Consider the following 15,737-nt stretch of genomic DNA (forward strand, 5'->3'; position numbering starts at 1 on the left):
GGCGTTTTCCATCTTTACAGAAAATAAACTCATACTTATTAACAGAGCACAGCCACAGGGACTGATTTGGTAAGTCAAGCATTATTCTACCCTCCGGTTGTGGGGGAGGCACATTGTGAAAATAGGTATAAAGCGAAAATGTGCAATATGCAAACTTAATGACAGTTGTTGCAGCACATATCCCAACAGGTCGCGGCTACGTTTCATTTTTTTTAGTAGAGTATTTGTGTCCAGTGCAGCTCCCGGGTGCCACCCACAGAGAGTGCTGCAGGACAGTCAGAGTGTGTCATGTGCCAACAGTGTGTGTGTGTGTGTGTGTGTGTGTGTGTGTGTGTGTGTGTGTGTGTGCGTGCTTCTGCTGCGGCTTGTGTCCCACTGAGGCTCCTGCTCCGGCTCAGGTCATGAATTCTGACCTTTATTTACTTGTTCTGTCTGCTCCCATTTGTTTCAACGGGGGCAACAGGTGCCATCTCCTCGCGGGGCCCCACAGAAGCTGACTGCTGGTGACGAAGCGGATGTTTAGATACTGAGACGTTGGCACATAAAAACAATCCCATAGGCTCGTCAGTGTGAAGGCATGTCCCTGTGGCCTTGTGGTGGACAGTCACCAAATAAAGAAGCATCTGTTTGGAGAGAACCTATAGCACCGGGATCCGAGGGCTAAACCTGGCCCTTAAAAATACGACATAATATAATCATGCTTACAGTATTGGCACACTGTTTTTAAGAGAAAGACTTACAGATTGTAATCATTGAAACCTCAAATATACCTACCCCTGCCAACAAAGCCTTTGAATGAAACAAATTCCATTCAAACGACATACGGTATTTGATCGGTCATTTGCTATTATGAAATCAGTTCTGCCCTTTATTTCAAACAGTGCATTAATCCTCTATAAAAATCAGTGTTCACTTAATTAGGTAATATGCAATATTTTATAGCAGAGGTGCCCAAATGCGGCCCTCACACCAATTCTTGTTGATTGTCACACATCGCCAGGGATGGTACTTTTTAGTTCATAATTGTAACCTAAAAAAAACAAAAAAACAAAAACTGACATTCTATTGTGGGATTGAACTTGGACAAAATGTGCGAAAAGTCATAGGGCCTGATTTACTAAGTGTTTGTGCACATGCAAAATACAGTAGATAATACACTAGATTTTTTACCCAGTGTAAACTCATCTATATGTCTAATTTGCGCCACTAATAATACACATCGTTTCTAATAATAAATCAAGTGCAACACGCTATAAAATGGCATGAGCTAATTTTAAGTGGTACGTAATTGCAATTTAGCACCTGGCTTTGCAAATCAGGCCGTGAAACTGCATTAAAATGTCAATGGCCAAATTAAGCAAGGGTACTAAGGCTGCTGCACATTTGGCGGAACACTGTTGTGTATATTCCTCCTTTCAACCTGAGCTGCTCCTTAAAGCTTATGGGACAAACAAACAAACAAACAAACAAACAAACAAACAAACAAACAATAATGATAATGACACTAATTTTTGAAGTATCCTTCTCCTTTGTAACTCTGCTCTGGTCGGCCCCTCTTCAGCTCGAGGCTGAAAGACCCCTGATGCATCTTAATTACACAATCGTATTCCTCTATTTCACAGTGGTGCACCTTAACAGGATTTGATTAACATCTGACTTGCGGATAATGAGACTGTGAATTCCACAGCAGCTCAATGAGATTTAGCCGAATGAATGCATTTGTCCGACAGTAGGGCTGGCAGTGGCATCAGACAGAAGCCGTTTGGTGCTAAGGGTGATTTTCTTTCTCCCCGAAAATGAGAAAGTGAGATGATTTTTCTACTAGAAAAAAAAAACTCCCCTCCCAAAAAAAGAAGCATAGCAAAGTCAAAACAAGAGTCAATTCTCTAAGCACACATCTGTTTTACAAAATCGGCCCATTTTAAACTGTGCTGGCAGCTCATAATACTTGTAAGAGGAAAATCTATGACTACCAGCCAGACCACAATTCATATGGCGCTCTATGCATTTGTCTTAGAGACAACCCACGGAAGCTGAACCTTATTGCAGCGTCTAGCACATGACAAGTTCATTTGCACACAGTAAGTGGATGCATATGTTAAAGGCAGCTAAACTAGTGGTAGAGAGGTTGTTGATTGCCACTGTCGCCTGTGTTACCGCTGAAAGTTACCACTTTCATCAGAGGCTGGTAAACGCTCGATGGAAGGTGTGACTAGACAGTGCTCTGGTAGAATAGTGTAGGATCCATGTCACATAAGCTAAGACAGCACGAGTTATAAAATGCTAAATTCTCTATCTCTCTATAACAGGGCTCTCCAACAGGCGGCCCTAGCCCATTCCTGTGCGGAGTTATGAATTTTTGAAGAAATAACCAGAATGCTCACTCCAGCCACTAGGGGGCAGCTTAAAGGGACTATACAGAGTTTAAAAATGTTAAAATGATGTATTTTCCTCCCCCTACACTACATGTTCCAACAATGTCCTTATGTGTAGAATGAGCCCAGACCTGTTCACCACAACTGCCTCTAAAATCCTGCCCTGTCACAGAAGGTGCAGTTACACATATGACCTGAGGTGGCAGTAGTGAGTGTAAAATGGCAAACTTGCATCTAGCCCCTTTAAATAAAGAAAGGAAAGAATTCCACACGTGTCGAGTATAGGGCACTGACAAAATGGGAGATCAGGATCTAAACAACACATTACAGCCATGTGATAAATGGACAGTCTGCCGCCGGGCGGCTGTGGCTACAATAGTAGCTTACCACCACCAAGTGCTGACAAGTAATGACTACGGTGCGGCAGAGACTTGTGACACGGGCTTGTTAAGTGCAATACAAGTGTAAGCCAAGGTTACAGTCCTGTCAGGCTCATTATTATTCATTTATTGAAAAAAAGTTTCCTCAATAGTATTTTATCAAAACATATTGCACTGGAGCTTTTGTTTACGGGCCCCGGCAATACACTCCATATACACAATATATTTTGGCCCCCAGCTAAATTTACTTGGAGACCCCTGCTCTATTAGGCAGCCAACTGAAGAAGCATACAAAAGGTAAATAAACATTGACCACAATTTTTTTCATACTCAATATATTTCTAAAGATGCCAGTAGATGATGTCACAAGATATTGGTATTTCCTCCAAAACATGTCAATACACACTATATTAAACGATCCCACATCCTATAACTCTGGACCATTTCATCTGACTAAAGCTATGTCCTAGAATAATGAAATGACACTAAGTCGTCTTCCGCTTGTTTTGTTCGGATGAGACTGGGGACGATATGCCTCCCTCTTTGGGCCTCAGGTAATCTCACCTTTAACAGTCACCAGCTTGTCAAAGGGTCACACTGAGCTCAAGTACAGCAGGTCTTTGGAAAGTGTCTGGAAGCCACAAATGACTCTCTCTTGTCAGTAAAGTTCATAAGAAGCTGTTTTATTTTCTACCCATAATTACATTTCTGATCCTGACCCTGGTGGAGAGCTGACCCGTAGAGACATGTACTACCTCAATGTCTGTGACCTTGGCTTGAATCCAGCTTAAGTCAATTTGCTGCATGTCATTCACCCCTCTATCCCTCGTACGGGACGTTTATTCTCTGCACGTTTTAACCATGGTGAACCTAAATGGATATGGGCAGAGACAGGGGGAAATTAAGCAAGAGAAGGTCAAAGTAAAGGCTTGTCACAAATTTAAAAACTTGATTTCAATACAGTCTTCGCCAATACCAGGGCAAAGAAACAAAAACCTGTTAATGGACATAAGGTCAGAAGAGGGTAGTACTCAGCTACATCTACTCAAGTACATGTACACTTGAGTGTCTTTTTGAAGAAATTGTACTTCTGAGAGTAGATTTATCATACAGTAGTTTAGACACAAAATAATACTAGTTTATGTTTACAATTTTTAAATTCTGACCATCTTCTGAGCATCTTCATCTCCCCCTGGTGTCTCTAGCCAGAAAACCACAATTGCAACTTGACTGCCACCGGACCGGAGCAACCAATGCACACTAATAGAATCACGAAGAAGAAGCTAACAGGCTAATGGGCAAAGCTAACTGTGGGCTAGCGCCACTTGAACAGTATTTACAGTTTGAGTGAAAAAAAAAAGATCTCCATTGTGTAATTGGATGTACAATATCCCTCTCTCCCTTTGTCTTTAACATCAGCGTAGTATTTACTTTCAAGGACAATTAATGAGTTAAAAAATCGCAACTTGCTACGACACCTGCAGTTGCGCTTATGGCCTCTAGGGGCAAGACTTACTTAGTACTGCTTTAAAAGATATTATGAAAACATTGAAAAATGAAATAAAAAACAAAAATAGACCTTCATCGTCATTATTGTGAGTTTGAGTCCGAGCTCTGATTATTTCTTGTTGAAATCATTGCTCCCTTCTCTTCCTCAGCACATTTGAATAGAAGTTGAAGTTTGTTCTTTGCTTTTTACTTTACAACTACTATTACTAAAGAAAATAAGACACAGTTGACAATGTTTGAACCCCAGACCTTCAAGTTACTCATCCTGTGCTGCTTCCACTCAGCACAAGCACAAAACACTAATGCCACATGGACAGCAGTCATTCTCCACCTGGCTCTGCAGGTGGACCCGATTGAAGGAAGGGGTGGGAAGATATTTCAGTTGCAAATCTGCAATGCAAACGTAGAACAGTTTTTGGATTCTCACCAACTCTGAAGAGAATGTAGGCGCATCAGATCTGATTATTGGGTTATCTGAATCCCCCATTATATGATTTTTCTGACCATGTAGAACAGACGGCTGCGTATTGAAGTGTATACGGTGGGGGGTCAAAGATCGGTGGCTATTGCAGTGAAGTCAGAGTGGTTTAAACCGTGCCCCACATCTATATTACAGGCTTTGAACCACAATGCCAGCTCTGCCGCCACACAATAAAATGTTAGTTTTTGAGGTTTGAATTTTTTTTGAATTGTGTCCTTCTCAGGAGATGTGCGCCAATTCAACAAGAAGTCTGAGGGCCACCAACAATTGGTCTGGGGGCCACATTTGGATACCCCTGATGTAGACGTAGCCAGTGTAACTGTAGCTTTCCAGGAAATGAGACAAGGACGTTTTAGACATATTTGGGCTTGAATGGGTAGAGCTAGAGAGACTTTTGTAAAGGAAGTGTGGGCTGCAGTTTCTCTGTTATATTTAGCCTCATAAAGCCCAACAATGAAAATATTTCAGAAAGAGTATAATGTAACTGCTCCCACGGCTGCGCTACTAAAAAGCATTGCTGAAAAACTCCAGAAACACACAATTAGCCTAAGACATCTGTAAACTGAAGCCACTGTGAACATTTGTCTTCGGTTAGCTGTCCAGCCCTGAGCATCTCAAACGGCGCATATAGTGCCTTCACTAATGGAGGCTGAGGGAGGGCCTTTCCGAGTGGAAAAGTTGTCAGGCTGTGTTTGTCGACTGCAGTTCTGGTCTCAAGGCAGTTTTAAGCAGTTCCCAAATGCTCTCATAATGCGATTTAGTGTTTTAAACCACACGTTCTCAAAGTTTTTAAATCACATAAACGGAATCTGGATTGACAGATGGATATACCAGGATAGGGCTGCACAATAACCTACACACGTATTGCATCTGAATGAAATCAAACAAGACTATTGGCCACAAAAGAACACACCAGAAAAGTCAAGAGTGTGGCGTTTGTACCACAGAGAACCTCTGATTATCTGCACTTCCGCTAGCAGCTGCGGTGCTAACACATTAGGGATTATCTTACCCCAGAGCCATCCCTTTCCCTGATACAACTCTACAGTCTGTCCCTTTAAAGCTTTTCAGTATTTGCAGAGCGTAGAGCCCACACTGCTAATACAAGCATTAGGGAATATTGCCTGCCCGAGGTAGTGCACGCTGGAGCTGAGGAGGCTGAAGTGACTGAAGTGATACTTTGAGACGTGAGGGCCCAGCAGTCGGGTAAGGGGACGGCTCGCCTCGCTCAAACCGAACTCTACTCCTCTGACAGCGAAATAGACACGTCACTGCCCCGAGCCCATGAGCACAACGGTATGAAGCTAGTTAGCATAGCCACTAGACCTTGAAGATGATGACTTCTGAAGAGGTGATTAAGCCTCCTCGTATGGGCTTCAGAGCATATCGAGGTTCATGAGGTGGGAGAGGCAGCAGATCAGAAGGAATGTATAGGAGGAGTAATTCAAGTTCAAAATGGCCACTGTGCAGCTCAGATAGTAATTCATCAAAGGGGTGATATTGCCACCGAGCATCATCCCCCCCGTCCTGGGAAGAGGTCGAGGTCAGGCTCAAAGGCATCACCTGAAAAATGAACACTTAGTGGTGGTGCAAAGATAAAATAACGTAATAACATGTGCCCAAAGAATGAGATCAACTGAACTACCCGAACATCCTGAAGGACAAGGTACAGGCATTTTCCAAGATGTCAGGATTCGGCAGGGTCACATTGTGAAAGAGTGGTTCAGGGAGCGCGATTCTCACACATGGATTGGACACCACAAAGTCCAGATCTCCCAGAGAAGCTTTGGGATGCGCTGGGGCAGGCTTTGCGCATAGTCACACTTTCCCATCGTAAACACTTGAAAATGAAAATAAAACTGGCGAAATAGTACGGAGCCCCTAAAGTTCCCTAAAAGGAAAAAAATAATGTCATATGCTGCTGTTTCTCCGCTCCCCTGAATTTGTGAGAGGGACAATTTTTAAAAAAAAGAAAAAAATAGATTTCATTCAGCTCTGTGGCTCCCCTTTAGGGAACTTTGAACAGTGAATGTGTGCTGTAATCAAAGCTATAGACAGTCCAACAAAACATCAAAGTATGACCTTTTTTTCTTGAGTCAACTTTTTTGTTTCATGGGTCGGGAAGTGTGCGTTTATGGTCATAGCAAAGGAGATTCTCAGTTGATTCCAAAACCTCCGCTTGTGTACAGCTGTCGCTCCTGTGGCATTCATGACCCTCCAGCCAAACATCAGTCCCGAGTTGTTCCTGTGCCATACTTAATTACAGCCCGGACATCACATCATGTTCCTGACACAAAATGAAGGAGTTGCTTTTAAACATGCCCCGGCAAACTTTCAGTACTATTGTAATCCTGAACAAAGTATTTTTAGATGGCTGCGGGGGACACTTCCTCCAAATTATATAAGGAAATGATTTAGCTTGATTTAGCACACGCGGTATTTGTCTTGTCTAATCACGCTCACTCTCCGCTCACGACTCTCACGTCTGTGTAGGTGGATGTTTTTCCTGTTGTGTGTTCGGGCTAAGCATCAAACTCAAGGGGATCGCTTCAGTCCCTCATCCAGGATTAGAAACTCTCACGGCTATTAGCTCCCACTATGAGAGGCTCCCCCAACCCCCACCCCCCCAACGACATCGCAGTCCTAAATACACGGCACTCTTGTACTCGCATTAGTCCATTGTTTTTTTTGGCAAAATCAACAAAGAGCAGACTGAATTAAGAGGGCTCAGTATCCGTGTTGCAATGTCAAGCGCTCGTGATTTAGCCAGAAGTAATTGCCAATTCAATCAATGTGTCAACAGCAGCAGCAGCAGCAGCAGCAGGAGCAGGCCGCCTCAGACTAAAAGCATGAAGACACGACGAGGAGGGACGCAAATGAATGCGGTGAAACATGTGACGGAGGGCAGTGTACGTGTGATGTAGCAGACTCATGTACAGCGTTGGCCCGGATTGTAAAATAATGTGGGAATGAGGAATGATGGGCAGAGCAAGTTGTAGATGGTTTCATTTTCCGACTGGAAGAGGATGTCGGCGAAACTGACAATCTAGAGACTACACAGTGTAACAGCCATACAGTCTGCCCGTGCATGACCAGTCAGAGGAAGAAGAAGACGAAGTGAGATCAAACGCACCTCGGCCGTCACCTGTCCACAATATCTGCACCGAAACAAAAAACACATTTGGAGAAGACCCGACAGAAATCAAGTTTGAGCATGTAATGAAATATAACCCTGCCCTTGGCGTTCAACAATTTTCCACTGCAAATCAAGTCCAGATCACAGGGTTCGGGCAGAAGAGAAATGATCAAGTATATGTGTGAAAGAACAATCAGGCGAAAACATTATGACCAGTGACGGGTGAAGTGAATGTCATCATCCGTTCATTGTGGCACCTGTTAGCGCTTTAGGAACAGCGAAGGAACGTTTTGTCCTTGAAGTCGATGTGTTAGAGACAGGAGAAGCTTTTAAGTTTGACAGGGACCAAAAGTATGATGGATGAATGACTTGCCTGGAGCATCTTCAAATCTATATAGTGGTTAGTAAAAGTCATCAACAAAAGCAGCATCGCACAATCCAGGAGCCGATGTCCAAAGATAAATTTGGCAGAACCTTCTTCAGATCTTTTTTTTCTGTTTTGAACCACAGTTCCTTAGTGAAAGTCATCAGCCTTAAAGAATGAATGATCATCTGAAGTCATGGTGTGTGGATTAAAAAAGTATTGTTCATCTCATTATGAATTGTCCAGGTTAAACATAAATAGACAGATAGGCAGACAGGCAGACAGACAGAGAGAGAGAGAGAAAGAGATAGATAGACAGATAGATAGATAGATAGATAGATAGATAGATAGATAGATAGATAGATAGATAGATAGATAGATAGATAGATAGATAGATAGATAGATAGATAGATAGATAGATAGATAGATAGATAGATAGATAGATAGATAGATAGATAGATAGATCCAGTCGATGGTCCTGTTGCTAATGTTTGTTGTATAACGGAGCACAAACTGCAAAACAAGTGGCCGTTACCCATAACCTTTCAACCACCGACCATGTATGCAATCATAATGCTCTAGCAGATGAATCAAATTTGAGAACAATCGCCATCTTAAGTGCCCTACATAAGACAGCCACATGTAAACAGAGGGAGGAGCTGTGGGTGTCTGTGATCGTGCAGCACCATCACCAGAGCAGCCGGCCCAGCGCTCCGCGGCAGGCTTGGAAACACGAAGCCCAGGGCCATCTGGCTTTATCCATGAAGCTCCTCGGGGAGACGCAGACCTGTGCCAGTCTTTGGAAAACGCTTCCAGCAGGTTCAAGAACCAGACTGAAGCGGCCATCTTTATGTTGCACGCCGTGAGGCAGGTCCCTGTGGTGCTATGACGCACTAACTCTTACATGTTGGACATTTATTTATTTCATGTATTTGATGGGGACAAGTGTGAACAATTGACAAGTAACACACAACAACATTTATGTATATATATTTATAGCCAAGACTAATTTGCAATGTCCGTCTCTAAAAGGGCTTTTAAAATGCAACACAGTTAGGAAATAGATTTACAGTAACAATACATTGGGCCATACCGCCTTTGCTCTGCCCGATCCCGTCAGGCCTCGGAGGCTAAGCAGGGAAGGGCCTGTTGGTACTTGGATGGGAGACCGTTTGGAAACACCAGGAAGCCTGGGTGAATGTAGGGAGTGAGTGAGTGGTTGGTGGTGGTCGGAGGGGCTGATGGCACAGATTGACAGCCTCGCTTCCGTCAGTCTACCCCAGGGCAGCTGTGGCTACAATAGTAACTTATCACCACCATGTATGGAGTGAATGAATTGTTATTATTGTTATTATTATTATTATTATTATTATTATTATTATTATTATTATTATTATTATTATTATTATTATTATTATTATTATTATTATTATTATTATTATTATTATTATTATTATTATTACTGTTATTGTTTTTATCATTATTAATTCTGACATTACACAAAGTGCATTTGGTCTGTTTTTATAACATGCTTTAGTGTTTTAAAGCCCCAGATCTACGTCCTGTTTCAGCTCTGGAGACGAGGCGCTCCACAGTTTAGCTCCTGGACAGTAAAGGCTGACTGTCCAAAGGTTTTCTTTCTCAGGAGCACTTTCACATTTCCATTTCCTCGTGTGATGGAGCCCACTGCTTGGAGTGGGACTATGAGTCTCTGACGACATCAGGGGCTCCGTTGTGCATTTATACATTAATTTTAAATTACATTATAAAATTATAACTTCTGCAATACTCCAGAATAGTGTGTTCTGACAGATGTTTTGTATAGTATTTCTAATGCTCTGTTGTAAATTATTCTTAATGTCCTGATCGTTGTGGTTATTTCCTGGGACCAGGAGGTTACACATTAACTGAGATGAGCTGAAGTCAGATGAGATGAACTGAGATGAAAATCAATGCATGCATAAATACATTTGCTGCATGGAATGGTACACAATCCCATATGACTCTGAAGCTGTTAACATGGAGAGCAATTAGATACAATATGATTACTTTCTAGTAGGTTGGGACTGAAGAGGAAATGGTTTCATACAGTATAAATTTAGACACACAAAGGGGCATTCCAGATTGAATCATTATGGTTAATGTAAAGCGTATATCTGTGTCTGTCTTTGAACACAAGTTATGTAAATACATGTACTACTTGTAATGATATACGGTAGCACGGTTCTTTTGGTGTAACATTTCAGTAAAAGTATTGATAAAAAACAGCAGCCTAATTGTTGTTGATGCTCTTTTCGCACACCGCAATATTTAAATGCACGGCTCTCATTATTTTAGCAGAAACACAGTGAACGGCTTTAGTGTCTGTTTGAGGGACATCAAAGCGAGCCAGTATGGAGCTGCTGCAGACTCAGTTACAGATGGTGGAAGGTCTCTCTTTGCTCTCGCTCAGACTCAGTCGGAGCTGAGCATAAAACAGAAGAAGCCTATCAGTGGCTCTGTGTGGGCGTGGGATGGCGGACCCGTAGGTGGATGGCTACAGTACACACTCATTCCAACGCCAATGCAACACGATTAACAGAAAAACTACCATTTGAATTGGTAATCTTAAAGTGTTTTTTTTTTTTTTTAGAGAGACTTGACCTTGAATATCAAAACATTTTCAGCACGGTTTGCACAACCATTAAAAATATCGGATTGTTAAATGTGTTGTACTTGGAACAAGGAAAAGATTAAACGGGCTTAAAGGAATAGGCCACCGTTTTTACATACTAAGATATGTTCTTAGCTCACTTTAGTCGAGTTAATATATCCCCGTCTGGTCTTTGTCCGCGCGCTCTGTCACGCAAACGGAGCACATACGCAGCCTCTCCCACATGTCACATAGCTCCGAAAAAGCTCACGATAGAAGCTACCAAGCTCTTCCACGTGTTCCCTATTTAATAAAGTTACGTGAAGTGTTTTCATGCGAAGTATATTTACCCAGAAATGTAGCATGTCGATTTTATAAGCAAATAAAAAGGGGGACTATATTGTGAGGCGTAATGATACGAGGAGCACAGCGTCCGCGTAGTAACTCCTAAAGACTTCCCCCGCTCACTTCCGTCAATAACCTTTAGGAGTTACTGCGCGGACGTTTTACTCCTCGTATCATTACGCCTCACAATATAGTCCCCCTTTTTATCTGCTTATAAAATCGACATGCTACATTTCTGGGTAAATATACTTCGCATGAAAACACTTCACGTAACTTTATTTAAATAGGGAACACGTGGAAGAGCTTGGTAGCTTCTATCGTGAGCTTTTTCGGAGCTATGTGACATGTGGGAGAGGCTGCGTATGTGCTCCGTTTGCGTGACAGAGCGCACGGACAAAGACCAGACGGGGATATATTAACACGTCTAAAGTGAGGTAAGAACATATCTTAGTATGTAAAAACGGTGGCCTATTCCTTTAAAGCTAGCAGCCAGGGACAAGAAGGCATTAAAATTGCATATCGTTTTATTGTAGTGTTTTATTATTGAGGACAAGGTGCACTTTGTGGCTACACTTTTTTACACCATGGTTTCTTCACAATATTGCTTTTTCTAGAAATAATAATAATTTATTTCAGTAACTTGTCCTTTGATCTCCTTTTTTAATTGTTAGTTTATTCATTATTATAGTTGACAGGAATTGGCATCTAGAAAATATTTAACCTTGAAGAAGGTTAACGTTTTAATGGTAACTGAGATTCACACTGTCCAAGTGCGTTTAGTCATTGTTTGGACCATTTACTGGTGAAGTGAATGATGTAATCTCGAGTACAGTGTGTTCTGATGTAGTTACTGTACGTACATGACTTCACTGTAACCGTTCTCGAAAAAAGCTGACCTTACGTGGCACATGACTAAGGCTGCGCTTTCTCTGCACCACTCAACATAAAGCATAAACTATTCATCATGTTCTCCCAGAGTCAATTATTGATGCAAAATGTTTTCAAATTTGGCCTTTCAAGACACTTCTCTGAATTTTTTTTTTTTTCCCCAAATTCATAATGACCATCTTGGGCTTCTACCTAAAAGCACGCGGACTCGTGATTTATTATGCTGTAGATCATAGAAATAGAGAGTGCAGTGGTGCTCCGGGGCCCACCGTGGGAATACAATGTCTGGTATGTGGGAAAACTGGCAATGGGAACAATAATGTTGAGTGACACTGCTAAGAAACTGAGGCATTGTGTCGGGCCTTCCCCTCACTGTAATTAGCAAACCGTATATGCTAATAGCTAACCCAGTCGGAAATTGAATTAATCATCATGGTTGAGTAGGTTTTGCCCCACCATTGGGAATGTCTATCTATTTATATCCAAATCTTCAGACGATGTACAGTTATTTTGAAACAACAAAAAGGTTTCTGTTTATTGTGTTTTGAGGAAAATTTGACAATCCAGGCGTGGGTTTTACATGTTCTCATGATAAGTGAATCTTCACAATCAATCTAAATTATGCACAATGGACTAGAGCTAAGTACCAAGAACCTGGCTCGACATCTGGAGATGGGTTCCCTTTCAAATGCAGATGATATTTTCCTTACAGGTGACATTAAGGTTAGTGTGTGTAAAAGCATTCCCAAAACTGCAGTGAAGGTAGCTTTAGTTAATAACTAGAGCAAGCCTAGCAATAAATCAAAAGGTTTAAGCCTGGGTTTAGGTCCAGTCAGGGTCCAGGTCTCGGCAGCCAAACCCACCCCGAACGTATATGGATAAATGAACAAATCAGAAAAATATTTAGAATAGTTATTTTTTTTGCCAAGAAATAAGCCTATTAAAGATAACAGCATGGCAACAAACATGGACCCTTATTTTCCATTTGTGGCAAGGTTTAAAAAGCCGCCCAATTCCACAGTTTAACCAAGGACCCCAAAACTTCACCTATCCAGTCAACACCAGTCACAATATCGTCATCTGAAAGTTTCCATTGTGCTGCCAGTCATCACCCACACACTTGATACAGCATGGCGTGGTTGTGTCCATTGTGCCCCGTACATCTCATCGCGAGAAGCTGGAATGGCGGTCTCCAGTCCCTAAATGTGACACCGCCATTTTGTTTTACCGATAGGCCCTACATTACTCTAATCATATGCATCTTTAATCACCAGAGCAAAATATTTATTCATAAAGAAAATCAACTGATTACTAACAAGTTATTAGAATCTTATTAAGAAGTGTAAATTTGCCCCTTGTAATTAGCATAGCCCTGTGGATGCCAACATGAGCACAATTTAATCATCTTTCTCTATCTTTAGTGAAAAAGCGTGTTCATGTGGCGGCAACTCAGAGATATAATACGGTTCCTGTTGAAATGTGCATTGCATTATGTATGTGTGTTGGAAAAAGAATCCCCAGCAAGGATGTGTTATTTATTTTAGGTCTCTCGTGAGTTTCAGCACTAATTAATGTGAAATCTCCCATTCTCACAAGACTATTTTCTTCCAGTCTCCCTCTGAACTGTAGACACTAAAGCGCACACTCTCCCAACATTGCACGACCAAACCGAGACGCCGAGGGAAACCATTTTAAGCGAATGCGTCTTATTTAGTGAATTATTTATTGTCGAGGTCTATATTTGAGGAATGCATTTTCAACGCGAGTGCTGGTGACGTGAGATGCCTTCAGGGACACTTTGTAATTACCGAGTCTATATGCTTCGGCTGGTAAAATGACGTGTATTGTATATCACATGTGGTCAACCTTTACTGTTTTTCTATAGCACTTTAATTAATATGTCAGCTCAAACAGATGATTAATGCAGTCAAAACATGAGCTTGCAGGCACTGGGGAATGTGAAAAAGAATGTGAAATATTGTCCAATGATTGCATAACGTTACTGATTCTTATAATGAACATATGAGCATGGTTTGTGTGAATATATCTTTTCATACAGCAGTGATTTCAAGTTGTATTCAATTTTATGGCACCCCTGCTTGCCTCTGAAGCTCTCCCTATAATTTCCTCCCAAAACATTACTATTTACTAACACTATCTGGTAGGAAGTCGGACACATGCACGTTGCTGCCTTTTGAAATTCTCCTCAAAAAGTCTCCTCAGTGAAGGCATTGATCAAAACAAACGGTAGGTAGCAGTCGAGAACAGGAATGTCTCGAGAAAAGCCATCCATGGGGAAAGAATAGCGTTTAAAGGCGGGCTATGGGAATGAATGTTCCAAACAGTCTGTGGCATTCACGCTGGGAGCTCAATCCAAAGCACAAAGCGTCACACTATGTCCAAATGGTTTTCACCCACTCCGCTGCCACCACGCATCTGCCGGCAGCTCGCACGGCAAATAAAAACAAAGCACTCGCAGGTTCGGAAATGAACTGGCTTCACCCTTCATTGAGTTGTGGATCAAAACAAGTCGAGAAGAAATGCAGCCTTTAATAAAATGATTGTATAAGGAGAAGATGGTCAATGTGTTATGTCCAGTAGCCAAGAATGGCACAAATGACACGTGACACTCCAGTAACTTTGGGAATACGGTGATACTACCTTTTACTTGTACGTCTTATTTAGATTGCAAAAATGATGCTGTGAAATGTTTTGTGTTTTTTTTTGCCCGTCAGCTTTATTGGACAGGACAGCACAGGGTTAAAGAGCAGGGAGAAACATTCAGCAAATTGTTGAGATCCAAACTCAATCAAATGGCCTGTAGCTATCTGAGCCTGCGTACTTCTGTTAGTGGACCTGTTTGAATTGAGCGTCCTATCCCCTTACAAATGGGAAGCCAGTCCCTATATTATATAATTTCTGTGGTTTCTCTATTATTAACATATTATAAGATGATGTTTAGTGGCCACTGGATATACATCCAACACCACAAAAAGAAAAAACTGATTCAGCATTTAGCAGAGCAGTGTGTTTTTGTGACTGTGGTGAACCAAAGACACATTTCCACCGAGGTGGACAATAAAGTTAAGGTAATGTAATGTAATCTAACTTTTCAACAAAGGCGTGTACATTCATTAATGATTTCTGATCAGGCTCTGACATCACCTACATACGGTCAAAGGGCTGCAGCAGAAATCACCTGGATTATTCATAATTTGTAATGTCTAATGGCTGAAAGGTTTACCGGAAAAGCCGGTTTACTGTCTGCTTAGGTTAGGATTGAAAACCATTTCTCCTTTTAATTTCGATGCTCAAAGCCATGACACTGAGGGCAGGGCAATATGTGCTGCATGTGAAAATTGAGATGATTTGTGGTTATTGATTTGTCTATCTGATGGATGTCATTTATTTGTATTTTTTTGTTAATTATTTTATTGAGTATCAGAAGCTGAACATTATTTAATGTGTTTCAATAACATTAATACCAAACAGCAGTGTGAGTAGTCTGCCTGACCAGGAGTTCAAGCACTGATCAATCATCTACTTGGTTTTTAAGAAACAGTACTCTTATTGACGTAAGTTTGCTGTCTACTCTGCCCACCTCAGAGGAGGAGATGCCTGACAGCA

At 41.6% G+C, this 15,737-nt stretch overlaps 1 protein-coding gene across 1 annotated transcript in view; it reads right to left on the bottom strand.

Annotated features, from left to right (window-relative positions):
* Positions 1–15,737, bottom strand: part of bsnb (bassoon (presynaptic cytomatrix protein) b) — a 65,372-nt gene that overhangs the window by 24,601 nt on the left and 25,034 nt on the right. The window lies entirely within an intron of this gene.

Source organism: Gobius niger (assembly GCF_951799975.1).
Source record: "Gobius niger genome assembly, chromosome: 20".
NCBI classification, from domain to species: Eukaryota; Metazoa; Chordata; class Actinopteri; order Gobiiformes; family Gobiidae; genus Gobius; species Gobius niger.